Source organism: Micropterus dolomieu, linkage group LG07, assembly GCF_021292245.1.
Source record: "Micropterus dolomieu isolate WLL.071019.BEF.003 ecotype Adirondacks linkage group LG07, ASM2129224v1, whole genome shotgun sequence".
Classification (NCBI taxonomy): domain Eukaryota; kingdom Metazoa; phylum Chordata; class Actinopteri; order Centrarchiformes; family Centrarchidae; genus Micropterus; species Micropterus dolomieu.
The window spans coordinates 18,434,866-18,446,312 of record NC_060156.1 but is presented as its reverse complement, the minus strand read 5'-3'; positions in this window follow the sequence as shown (position 1 = coordinate 18,446,312).

The following is an 11,447-nucleotide window of genomic DNA, read 5'->3' as shown; positions in this document are numbered from 1 at the left end:
ATCATTATTATTTTTTATTTTTTTTCCTTTTTTTTTTTTATTTGAAAATAAATAATCTAGATTGAATTGACAGATGGGGAAAACTCGCTTCTAATAAAATATTAAATAAAAAAACGCTTAGATTTCGGAAAAAAATACAATCCTTTTTTAACCTTTTGGCTTCCCGTACATTCAGTTGCGCTTCTAGCTCGTATTCACTTCTGTTGGTACGTATCACGTATGGTAACTGGGCAAAACTACGCATGATTTGTTGTAGTATGATTGCATAAAGGAAGGAAACAGGAATTCCGGTAGGGAACAGAATCGACTGACGTGCAGGCAGCGCTGCAGCAGTGCAGCCACTTAAACAGAGTTTGCCCTTCCCCTACTGACTTTCACTTTCGGTGCCCGAATGGAAGTGAATGAGGCTTTGCGATCGCGATTATTTTTGTATTTTATTTTTTTTTCTCGGAAGGGCGAGTCGGAAGGGCAACTTGAGTCAGGAAAGGCAAACGGGCAGTTGCCCGGGCAACCAGAGCAACCCCCCTGTGCACGTCCCTGCGCAGAGATCTCCTTCTGTCCAAAACAAATGAACCAGAAGAATAAAAACGGCAGAAAGACTGAATAAAGCAGTAAAAAAATCAATGTTTCTCTGACGGTCGTTCGACGGACAAAGGACATCCCAGAGGGGCTGCAAGCTGAGCTTGCTGCTGACATTTGCTCTCAGTCACCAGGTCATAGTTATCCAGTGAGGGTTAAGTCAACAGCAACTGGACTTGGTTGAAGATACTTTCGCCTCTCATCCATTAGGCGAAACATCTTCAAGTATATTCAGTTAAGTTCAGTTGCCCTTGACTTATGACCTTGTTGCCTGAAGATTAAAGATACTTGAAGACGTTTTGCCTCTCACCACATCTTCAAGTTCACGTCAGAACTGACAAGAAGCCTCTTGGATGAGAGGCGAACGGTCTTCAAGTATCTTTAATCAAGTTCAGCTGCCCTTGATTTAACCCTCTTTGCTCTGATTCCGACATTCAGGAGGTTTTTACTGGGAGACGAATTATTCGCAGAGGTCTTCTCTTCAAATTTTATGACAGCTTCTGGCAGACATCCATATTGCTGACACATACTGTGTAAGTCTGGAATGATAGTTGGTAATGTAGGAATGTATGTGTGTTGTCTGAGTGAGTTTTCCTAAATACTGTACTATCTGTCTCTAAGTGACCAGACATGTGACTTCATACACATGCTCAGCTCATCATGACAGAACATGTACTGCTTGTGTGTGTTTGGGGAGTTGATGTACAATATACTGTGGGTACCTCAGACCCATGTGTAACATGATAGAAATTTTTTTCATCTGATTTGTCAATGTTGTTCTTTTAATGGATGAGGCTTAATAATCCAATGAAGTTTGAGGTCAAGGGCAGGTTGAAGATACTAGAAGACGTTTCGTCCCTCATCCAAGAGACTGGATATGGATGTGGTGGGGCGTGTTACCAACCAAAGGGGCTAAGATGGTAGATATGTGTTTGGCAATGTTGTAGGTGACCGAGTTGATGCTGCTGATAATTGGCCTGAGTGGGGCTCCTTCTTTGTGTATTTTGGGTAGTCCATATATGCATGGAATTGCTTCTCCAGGATACAAACGGTAATACTGTTCCCAGGTGATGGAGTTTTCTTTCTGAAGTTGTTGTAGACATTTTATGTGTGTCCATTAGTAGTGTGTTGACTTTGTCCTGGTATTCCACTGCATTATGGACTACCGTGCATCTTCCTTTGTCCGCAGGTAAGATGGTGATGTTTTGATCCTTGCTTAGTGATGTCACAGCTCTCCTTTCTTGGTCGAGACTCAGCAGTTTATTTACATCTGAAGGATAAAGGACACTCGTTTGAGGATCACCAGGTGCACATTTTAGACAGAGAAGATGGATGGTTTTTAAAAAAGAGCTGTCAGGGAAGCCATTTACACCCGGGTTCAGAAGCTGTCGTTGAACAGAGGAGGGGGTCTATGCCACCACTTATCCCCCACTTACAATGCTGTCCTTTCATCACTTCCCAGGAAAGTGAACAAGCATTTCCTCTTGGCCTCAGGTGAAGATGCCAACGATGGTCGTTAAGACATGGCCGTGACCGTGATGACTGTCGTTGCCACAGCCAGGAGCACTAACGAGCCAGCGGTATCAACGATCCTAGCTAACAATCCCACAGAGGATAAATAGCTGAGTTTCCCTACCAGTCGGTCAGAACTTAAGAAGGTTCTTGGATGAGGGATGAAACTTCCTCTAGTATCTCCAACCAAGTCCAGTTGCCCTTGACCTCAACCTTCGTTGGATAACTATGACCTGGATGACCGAGAACCTTCACAGACATAAGGCTTAAAATATTCTACATTTTAATATTGTTAAATAATCTTGGATATAGCTTTTTCATCCGTGTAATAGACCTTCAAAAACGAAAATAGAAAATAGTCAACAAAAAATAGTTTCAAACAGTTACTCCTGTTTGAGAAAAAATTTCCAAAAACTATGGCAACCAGTTGTTTTAGGAAATTACTCAGCCTTTAAAAAAAATTTAACTATATTTTTGTGAGCCATTTTTAAAGATTTACAGATTTATCAGAAATGATTGTGCTGAGAGACACAAACAGGGAGAGAGAGAGAAACAAACTAATGCATTATTGGTTTTGGTCTGTTCATGGGATTTGTTGACAGTGAGAAAAATATACAATAATGCCAGCATTATCTTTTAAATATATATTTTTTTTACAAAGGCACGTTAACGACATGTTTTCATTATACTATTTTGAGTTAAAGAGTTGAGAAAAATGAGCATGCATCTTATTCATTGTTTCTTTATATACTTTTGATGCTTTTTTATGTGACTCTATATTTTCTCTTCCTACCTCTCTCTTTTACCACCTCTCTATCTCTCTGCCTCTCTTCTTCTCCATCAATGGTTACATAAAACGGTGTGAAGCCTTGGCTGTGTAGGCTGCAGGGTGGAGGAGGGACTTGCCACTTTCTGAACTTTCATTCACTAAGGAGCTTCCAAGTTCAGCTGGCTTGCAAACCTCCTTAGCCAGCTCAATGTGTCAGAGTATAAGACTATTTATGAACCCACCTCCATCGCTCGGCACATTAACGTCCCAACACCCTCTGTTGCTTAAATATTATGGTCCCTCCGGAACTATAACATGCACATTTTGAAGTAATGGATACTCTGCAGTTTTGTTTAGTTTCAGCAAACTGAATTGGATGTTCCATGATTCTTATGGGTGACACAAAGGTCATCCATTACAATTATACATGTACATCTTGGACAGTATTATCTGGCTTGAACCAAATACCACATATAAAATGTTCATTTTATCATATAGGCTAACTAATTTTAATCACTTTTAAATGTTATATAATATTGTTCTTGAGCCTCAGAATTCCTGCCGCTTGCATTGCTTGGCAGCATCTAGCAAAACAGGCAGGAGTTTTACATTTTGTACAGAATAGTTATGCATCTTGCTACACAGTGTTATTAAAACAAACTTTCTAGTGAAGATAATGTTACCTAGCTCTCTCTCTCTCTCTCTCACACACACACACACACACACACACACACACACACACACACACACACACACACACACACACACACACACACACACACACAGGCTTCTGCTCTCTGCCCTCCTTTGGCTATCTGTCACAGACACACAAGCATCTATTGCTTTCTCACTCTAAAATTGCCTACACATGCCTTTATTTTCTGTTCAGTTTTTGGTTGTATGACCTCTCTGGTCTTCTGTCCTTCTCTCTGCCGCTGTCACTCAGACCTTGCTTGGTTCTCAAATAACAATAGCTCTAAACTCTTTAGCTAGGCCTCACTGTTGCTGTCTTCACCCAAAATGCAATACTGGCACATTCATTTAGAACGGCAAACAAACACTTGTGAAAACACGTTTTTCTCAATAGTTACATATTCTCCCTTTAAAGCCTTGTGTTATGTATACGTATCTGCATGCTTAAAAAAAAAAAACAATGTTTTGTCAACAGACGCCACGCAGACATGAATAACTGATGGTTGAATGAGGGCAGCAGGTTCTGGTTTTAATTTACGTCAGTGTTGATCTTGGAGATGCTGTGCAGGCCATATGAAGACAGAGTGTCACTTCATAACATCGATAGATGGGATTAGTATCAGCACTTAACAAATGAAGAACATCCTTCATACTAATCTTCTGGCTGTCAGACATGAGCAAGCCAGGGGAGTCTCTTGCTCCCTCACTCCAGATCAGCTTACTACTAATGACACACCCACTCTCAAGCCTTCCATCCCTCCCTAATGAACACAACAATAACAGCATGACTGGCCAGACGTGTCTATTAAGGGCACATTTGTTGTAACTGTGAATAGAAGACCTTTCTTTGTGAGGTAGGAAAACACAAAGGAAGACCGAGTGACAAACAACTACATACGACTTTTTTAAGAAAGTCATTCACATGGTTAATTTTATGTTTTCACTTTCAGTAACTAATTACAAGCTTTTAGCTGCAGAGCAAATCAATCACAGCGTATCATGAGTCATCACACAAATTCATGCAAAATCATTCACAGCAAAATGATGAAGTGGCAAGCATCTAACACTCCTCTTTTTGTCACTCTAGGCTAATAGTGCTGCCCTTCTGTCCTTCTCTCTCTCTCCGTCTGTCTTATGACCTTCTATAACTTGCTGCCTTCTACTAGTACACCAGGTTATTTATTTGCATTTCTCCTTTGTGTGTGTTGTTATGGTTGGCTGATTGGCACTTTGTTCTCGCCTCTCCACCATGTGGATGTTCTCATTCCCTTTCCATGACTCAGCCGCTATCTGTGTCTTTGTTGTATTTGCCTGCTTATACTGAAGAAAGCCTGTTTTCATAAGAACTGATTAGATTCAGAGCTGCTTTTGTGTTGATGATGAGGATAAAGGTATGTTAGATAAATGCTGTAATTTAGTGCTCCTAAAAAACAAATTCTGTGCAATAAACAGTAATAGTGGTGCAGTGAAGAGGTTTCTCACTGTGAGTGTCAATGGGCACCAACCAGAGGACCCTGATTGTGTTTTGTCTGGCTCAACTGACTTTTTATTTTAACGGTCACGCACACATTGGGTGACAAAAACCTGGATGTTTGTATCACATGGGCAACATTTATCATTCCAAACAAACAGGGAAATGGCTGCAACACATGAAATGTGTCAGGATTATATAGCTGTTGAACAGTGACAAAGTGTCATTGAATGCTCTCCACTGTAATTACTGAAATTGTGGCTGACGGACAATGCGTCTTGGCCTGTCCCTTTCACCCATTAGCTCAAAATGAACCAGAAACCTTGATGCAGGAGTTGTCACAGTGTCAGTAGATGTTCTAACAGCTGTCTTCATATACACTCCCAATAACACAGGGAAACTGCAGCTACAGATGTCTCCACAGTCAAGATTTTTTTGTCCTTTATTTCTAAATCTCAATATTGGCTTTCTAGAGTAGCTGAAAGGTTAGGCTTGAATGAATTTGATCAAGTTCTGTCTGACTTTAGCAATATTGGAAAAATGTCAGCCACTTTTGTTTGACGGGGACCACTTTATTGACACAGAAGTGGTGCCAGTGTAACTGGCTGCCCCTGAGAACGTACTGCACGGTCCTGACTCAAACCGGCGACCTCGCTTACGGGAGGCAGACACGCTGACGAGTAGGCTAAAACCCAGCGTCAGTCGGCAGTGCGTCTCTTAAGGTGTTGAGGAGTGAGGTTTACTCACTGCACAGCTTCGCTGGCTTCCGTCACACCAACACAGAAACCTCATCAAAAAGCACACACAGTCATCCATCATAAACGTTTAAACTTAGCTCAACTTCAGCTTTCAGCTTTCATGCAAGGTTACATAATCTTGTAAGGTGCTTCATTAGCCAATCAAATGCATACACAACCCTGAAAGATTACCTCATAATATTATAAACCTGTGCAGATTTTTGGGATATACTAAGCCTTCTGTCTCATGGAACTGTCACTCAAACTGGATTTCCTGAATGGTATTTCATTGCCTTACGGGAACCTGAAGCAACATGCCCTCACCAATGCAGACCCTTTTTATTGCATATATTGAATGTATACATTAATGTCATCAAGTAACCAAATAGAAAGTGAGTTGTGGTGGAGTAGGACACTTTATCTAGGGGTGGAAATTGTTAGAACTGAACAGCATAGAGTTGCACTATAAAGACATTAGATCCTAAATAAATATCAGCATTACCAATGATTACATTCAATATTAGAGACTGTTATCAGACCTTGAGAGGTTAAAGCGGTCAAATATCCCCCAGGATTTTACATAACAACAAACTGATTTTATGTCATGAACTCACTGTTAACTGTTAAGTATAGAGTGGGCCGATTTGACAGTCCATTCGAGAGCTGTGTGGGTCCTGCTGCTTTGTCACTGAGTTCTTAATGTTTTTCTGCTGTTCTCTGCTGTTACAGCAACCCTTCCCTTCCAGTAGGAGTATGTGTGACAAGTTTGTCCAAAACCCATTGTGAGACAACAAAGCTTGCCGGTCTGTCTGTCTTCTCTTCACAGCTGGGGGGACACAAATACAGACTTCACCTGCCTAAAAAGAACCACTCAAGCACAAGTAGACATTTTATTATTCAGCTTTTTTATCTCCTTGTACAAAAACTAATACTATAACAACTAACCATGGCAAAAGTAGGAATGATAGAGGTCTGAGATTTTATGTGAGGAAAAGGGTTTGCTCTCTGTGTGATTTCCATCTTCTTGCTAAATTATTCACAGTCTTCATGTTTATCCTTCTTGCAGTATGCAAAGTTTCACATTGGATTAAATTAGTAATAACATCAATGTATTTCGCCAGGCAAGTGAGAGCCCTTAAGACCAAAAGCTAAATGAATGAAAACATATTGTATAAAAATCTCAAGTTACATTATACATTATTATGTCCTTACATCAGCATCAACTGCTCATGCTACAGCATCAAAAAACACAGCCATGACAAAGGCAGAGAAAGAGGGAAAGATACACAAAGAGTAAAAGAGCGACTGTAGCACTCCTGCCTACGCCTCTGTTAGACAATTTAAGTGCAGATCTAGCCCGCCTCTACCACCTGTGGTAGGGCCTCTGATACAATGGAGCTTAAAACAATGAATAAATCATCTCTCCTGTACTTAAAAGCACCCCTTTTGTCCTTCAAACCATTGAAACATTTGCTGTTATTACTGTTTAATGTGACGGAGAGCAGTAGTGGGGAGAGACCCAGTAGAAGGAAAAAGGCAGTAAGGATGTAGCTTTAGTCTTTTTTCCCCCATTCGGACCAAATTGGGCTTGAAATGACAGGTAATTGAGCATATATGAGTAGCATATCAGAAGCCAGACCTTGTTCTGACTAGGGCAAAGGGTCATGGATTTCGTGTTGCTTTGAGCCTGCAGCAGGTGAGCTAGGACATTTCTACACCATTAGATGGGACATTTCTCTCTCATGAATGATGGAATTGTTGTATGAAAACTGAAGACAGACAGATTCAGACATGTACATTTATAAGCACACAATATGAGACAGCCTTTGTGTCTCTCAAAAGACAGGGTGTGAGACAGTTGGAGCAAAGTCCACTTTCAACCCTCTATGCCGTATGTAATAGTCTGTAATTGTTTTACACGCTGAGTGCCGACGTCCTGCAGGTTTCTCCGGGCGTGAGATGGATTTTATTTCCATTTTCAGTTCTATGTGGATGAGTCCTGGCCTGCACTACTAATAAGCATATCCGCCACACTTTAAGAACTGGCTTAATTACTGATTCTTGGCTGACCTTGCTGTCTGAACTTTGCTTTAGAGCATCAATTGTGGCTCATCAATTTCTATGTTAATGAACACTAGAGGCGATAGGGAGGGACAGGGAGGAGACAATTGTTTTCAGACAAAGTTGATGTTCCAAGGAGGAGTTTCGTGATTAAAAGAATGTTGAGTAACCTTGTGTTAAAAGTGAGAGAGTTTAAAGACATGAGATAGCAAATGACTCCAAATGCTTTACTTTTATTACTGTATTTTTTGCATGCTGTTAGTCCTGCATGTATTGTGATAACTGTGTTAAAGTACTGTAAACCTCTACTCAAATAGAGGACAATTAAACACCAGCAAAGTTGAACTCTCGCCTGAGACTTACTTCTTTAGTCCAAACAATAACTTACTGATCATTGACGTCCTCACTTATTTTCCATATTTCATCAGTTTTACCCTTGTACATTTTTATTTCTACTTTTCCTCTTTCAAACTACTTTGTGCAAGTAGACGCACTCTTGTGTTCACTTTTTCATTTTACTTTTTAAAAAATGCTAAAATTTGAACATTTGATACCTTTCTGCTCAAATAGAGTTGTAGCTTTTCACCAGCGAAAAGACTGTACTTAGGGAAGTGGATGCATCAGTAATAATATATGGTGTAAGATTTGAAGAAATTATTTATTGAGACTTATTGAGCTTTTCTACAGATGTCAAGTGTATCCATGCTGACCAAATATAAGCAGAGCACAGAATATTTTAAGTAAGCCATACATTTCCTTAAGCTGTGAGGAGCATAGCATGAGTCTCATGGTCAGAAGTCCTCTCCTCTGAAGCCTTGGAACTCATTCTGATGTTACAATGTACGCTCTCGGTAGAGCACTTGCAAGCAGCACTAAATGCGTCTCCTGAAACATATTTCAGCCTGCTCAAGTCAGACTCTGAGTTTTAATTCCGAGTCAGAGATATGCTTGGTGGAAAGAGCCTTTGATTAAAAGGATAGACCTCAACTGGGAATCATCAGGAATGCTCCCATGACAGCTCTGGATGCAAGCTCTTGATTGGCTGTTTGATGTATAATTCAGGTTAGATGGGAGACCTTAATGAGACTGACTAATGATGTTGACAAGTGTCTCAGCGTTGATGAAAAAGAGTAGCGCCTGCACACTCACTCCATACCTCAAGATCATTTAAATAGACGAAGTTTCCTTACAAATCGTATCATCGTCTAGTTCAAAATGATTAAAAATCTTTACCACACTCATATAACACTCATATACCAGCATATAAAATAAAATAAAAATTGCAAATGTATTTATGGTGTAGCTGCTTGTTGATAGTTTCCCATAGTCTTGACCATTTGTATAACATGTATTTATTTCAAAGCAACCATAGATATTATCATTAATCATTATTTTTATAATAATGTATAAAATGACAATTTGAAAACAGTGTGACAATGTGAAAGGGGTTGCTTGTGGAGATGAACCTAAAGAGAATTATCACCCAAGTTTATAAATTTCTTCGGCCTTACACTGCTTTATAGCTTGTTGCAGCCGACTGTTTAGCTGTCAGTCTGTTTTGGTTCACTCTTACCGTTCTCAAGTGTTTTCAGCCACAGCAGGTAGCTGTTTTTAGCAATAAAGCTTTAACCCCTAATGTACACTACTTCATGTAGCAAGTGCTCTACCTGTAGCTACTCTACAGCCCAGCAGGTAGGGCATTTAGCAGTTTTTGGGCCTGATATTTCGCTTAGGAGTTATTAGAGAGAAAATAGAGCTAAAAGGAGAGTGACTATTGTACTCACATTCATCAGGTGGCATTTGGAGTCATCTGTTATGTGTGTTGCTCCCTAACTGCTGGATGTGTATTGTTGGGCCTCACAGTCTGGTAGAACCAAGAATGGGCCTTGTGACATCCTACAGGCCTGACCCCGGCCTGTTGAATTCCCCAAAGCCTGGCCATGCGGCTTGTCTACATAAAGTGGATCAGAGAACAATGGAAAGCCCAGATGGCCCCTAGTCAGTTAATTCACACCTACCTGTGAACTCTAACTTTAAAACTAAACCAAAGGTTTGTATTGGTTGAAGCTTTCAGGGGGCGGAGTAATCCCAGGAAGTACAGCCATTTTGTGATGTATACGCATGTTGTTTGTGTCCGGTACCACCCGCTGGACCATGACCGCTTTGTTCCTATTACTGTGTGAAAACATATCAGTATTTTTATCAAGCCAAGGAACACGGTTGCTGAATGCAAGTTCACTACTGTCCCTCTCATTGATAAAGTTGTAGCTGAGTGTTTGCAACAGTAATTAGGATTTTTGGTGTTGGCTTCTGTTGTCTGAGAACAGATACAAGTTCACATTCTATCTAATCCAAAGCCAGCAACCGCTGCTGAATGAACGTTCACCGCTGGTGGCTGTAGGATAGACTGTGGTATATTGTATATAGCTTTCCTCTGTGCCTTTCTCTCCTCCTTCTGCTTACTAACCCCACATGCACACACCATGTGATCTCTGAAGCTAACGAGAGTGATTTTCCGCCATCTTGATCTTGAAAACGCATGGTTTGAACCGCCACCTTGATTCCAAAATCAGCTGGCCTCGAGCCCATTCTGAACCAGATCTGCAACCACCCATGTGGTCGGATCCACCGCCCTCTCTTAGTCTCTCCCCCTCCTTTGTCTCTCACTCACACACACACACACACACACACACACACACACACACACACACACACTGTTGTATGATTTGTTTATTGGCTTTATTTCATTTTGCTTGGAATAGTTAATAGTGATTTACTTGCTAAAGGTGTTGATCATTGATCTATGCTTGAGTTGAATAAATCCTATTATAATTTTAAGAAGTCGTTGCCTGTGATTATTTGTGTATAATGTTGTAGTAAGTGTTGGTTGCCACGGCCAGTGTACGGACTCATCCTTTTCTGTTTGCCAGCTACAGGTGGACAAACCCTTTTTTAGACTGATAATACTACTTATATTTAGTTATTGGTCCCTGATTCCAGGGTGTTGCCCCGTATTTATTAATTACACATAATAATTTTGAATATTACTGTAATAGTTTTATATATATTTCTAGAATATCTTTGATATTCAGCTAATAACCAAACCTGACCATATGCTGAAAATCCCCAACAGTATATAAGCAACTGTTTGCTAACAAGATATATCAATGTTGTAAGGCTGACAACTTTTCAATTTAGTTTAGAGTGAGGTTGGTGCATTTTATGAGTTTGCCTTCTGTGACATTAACCACGGCCAGTTAAACTTTTTAAACATTAAACTTTTGAACTCTTAACGCATGTAGAGATGAAAAGCCATCTCAATTATGACTAAGTATGGTCAGCAAACTTGCATACTTTTCTTTGCATCACTTTATGGTGGAAATGTATTTTATGTAAAGGGGAACAAAATTCAGGAGGCAGTATAATAGCTTATATTGCAGTAAGGCTTTCAGGCATTCTGTATTGCTTTCAGATATGTTTTCTCCTCTAGATCAGATTTTCTCATTTAATACATCCCTGCTGAGTCAGCTCACATACAGGCATGATTTGGTTTTCCCTCCTTTTTTTGTGTCTTTTGTGTGGGGAAGTAACCTCTTTAAATGTGCATTTGACACCTCTTCACATC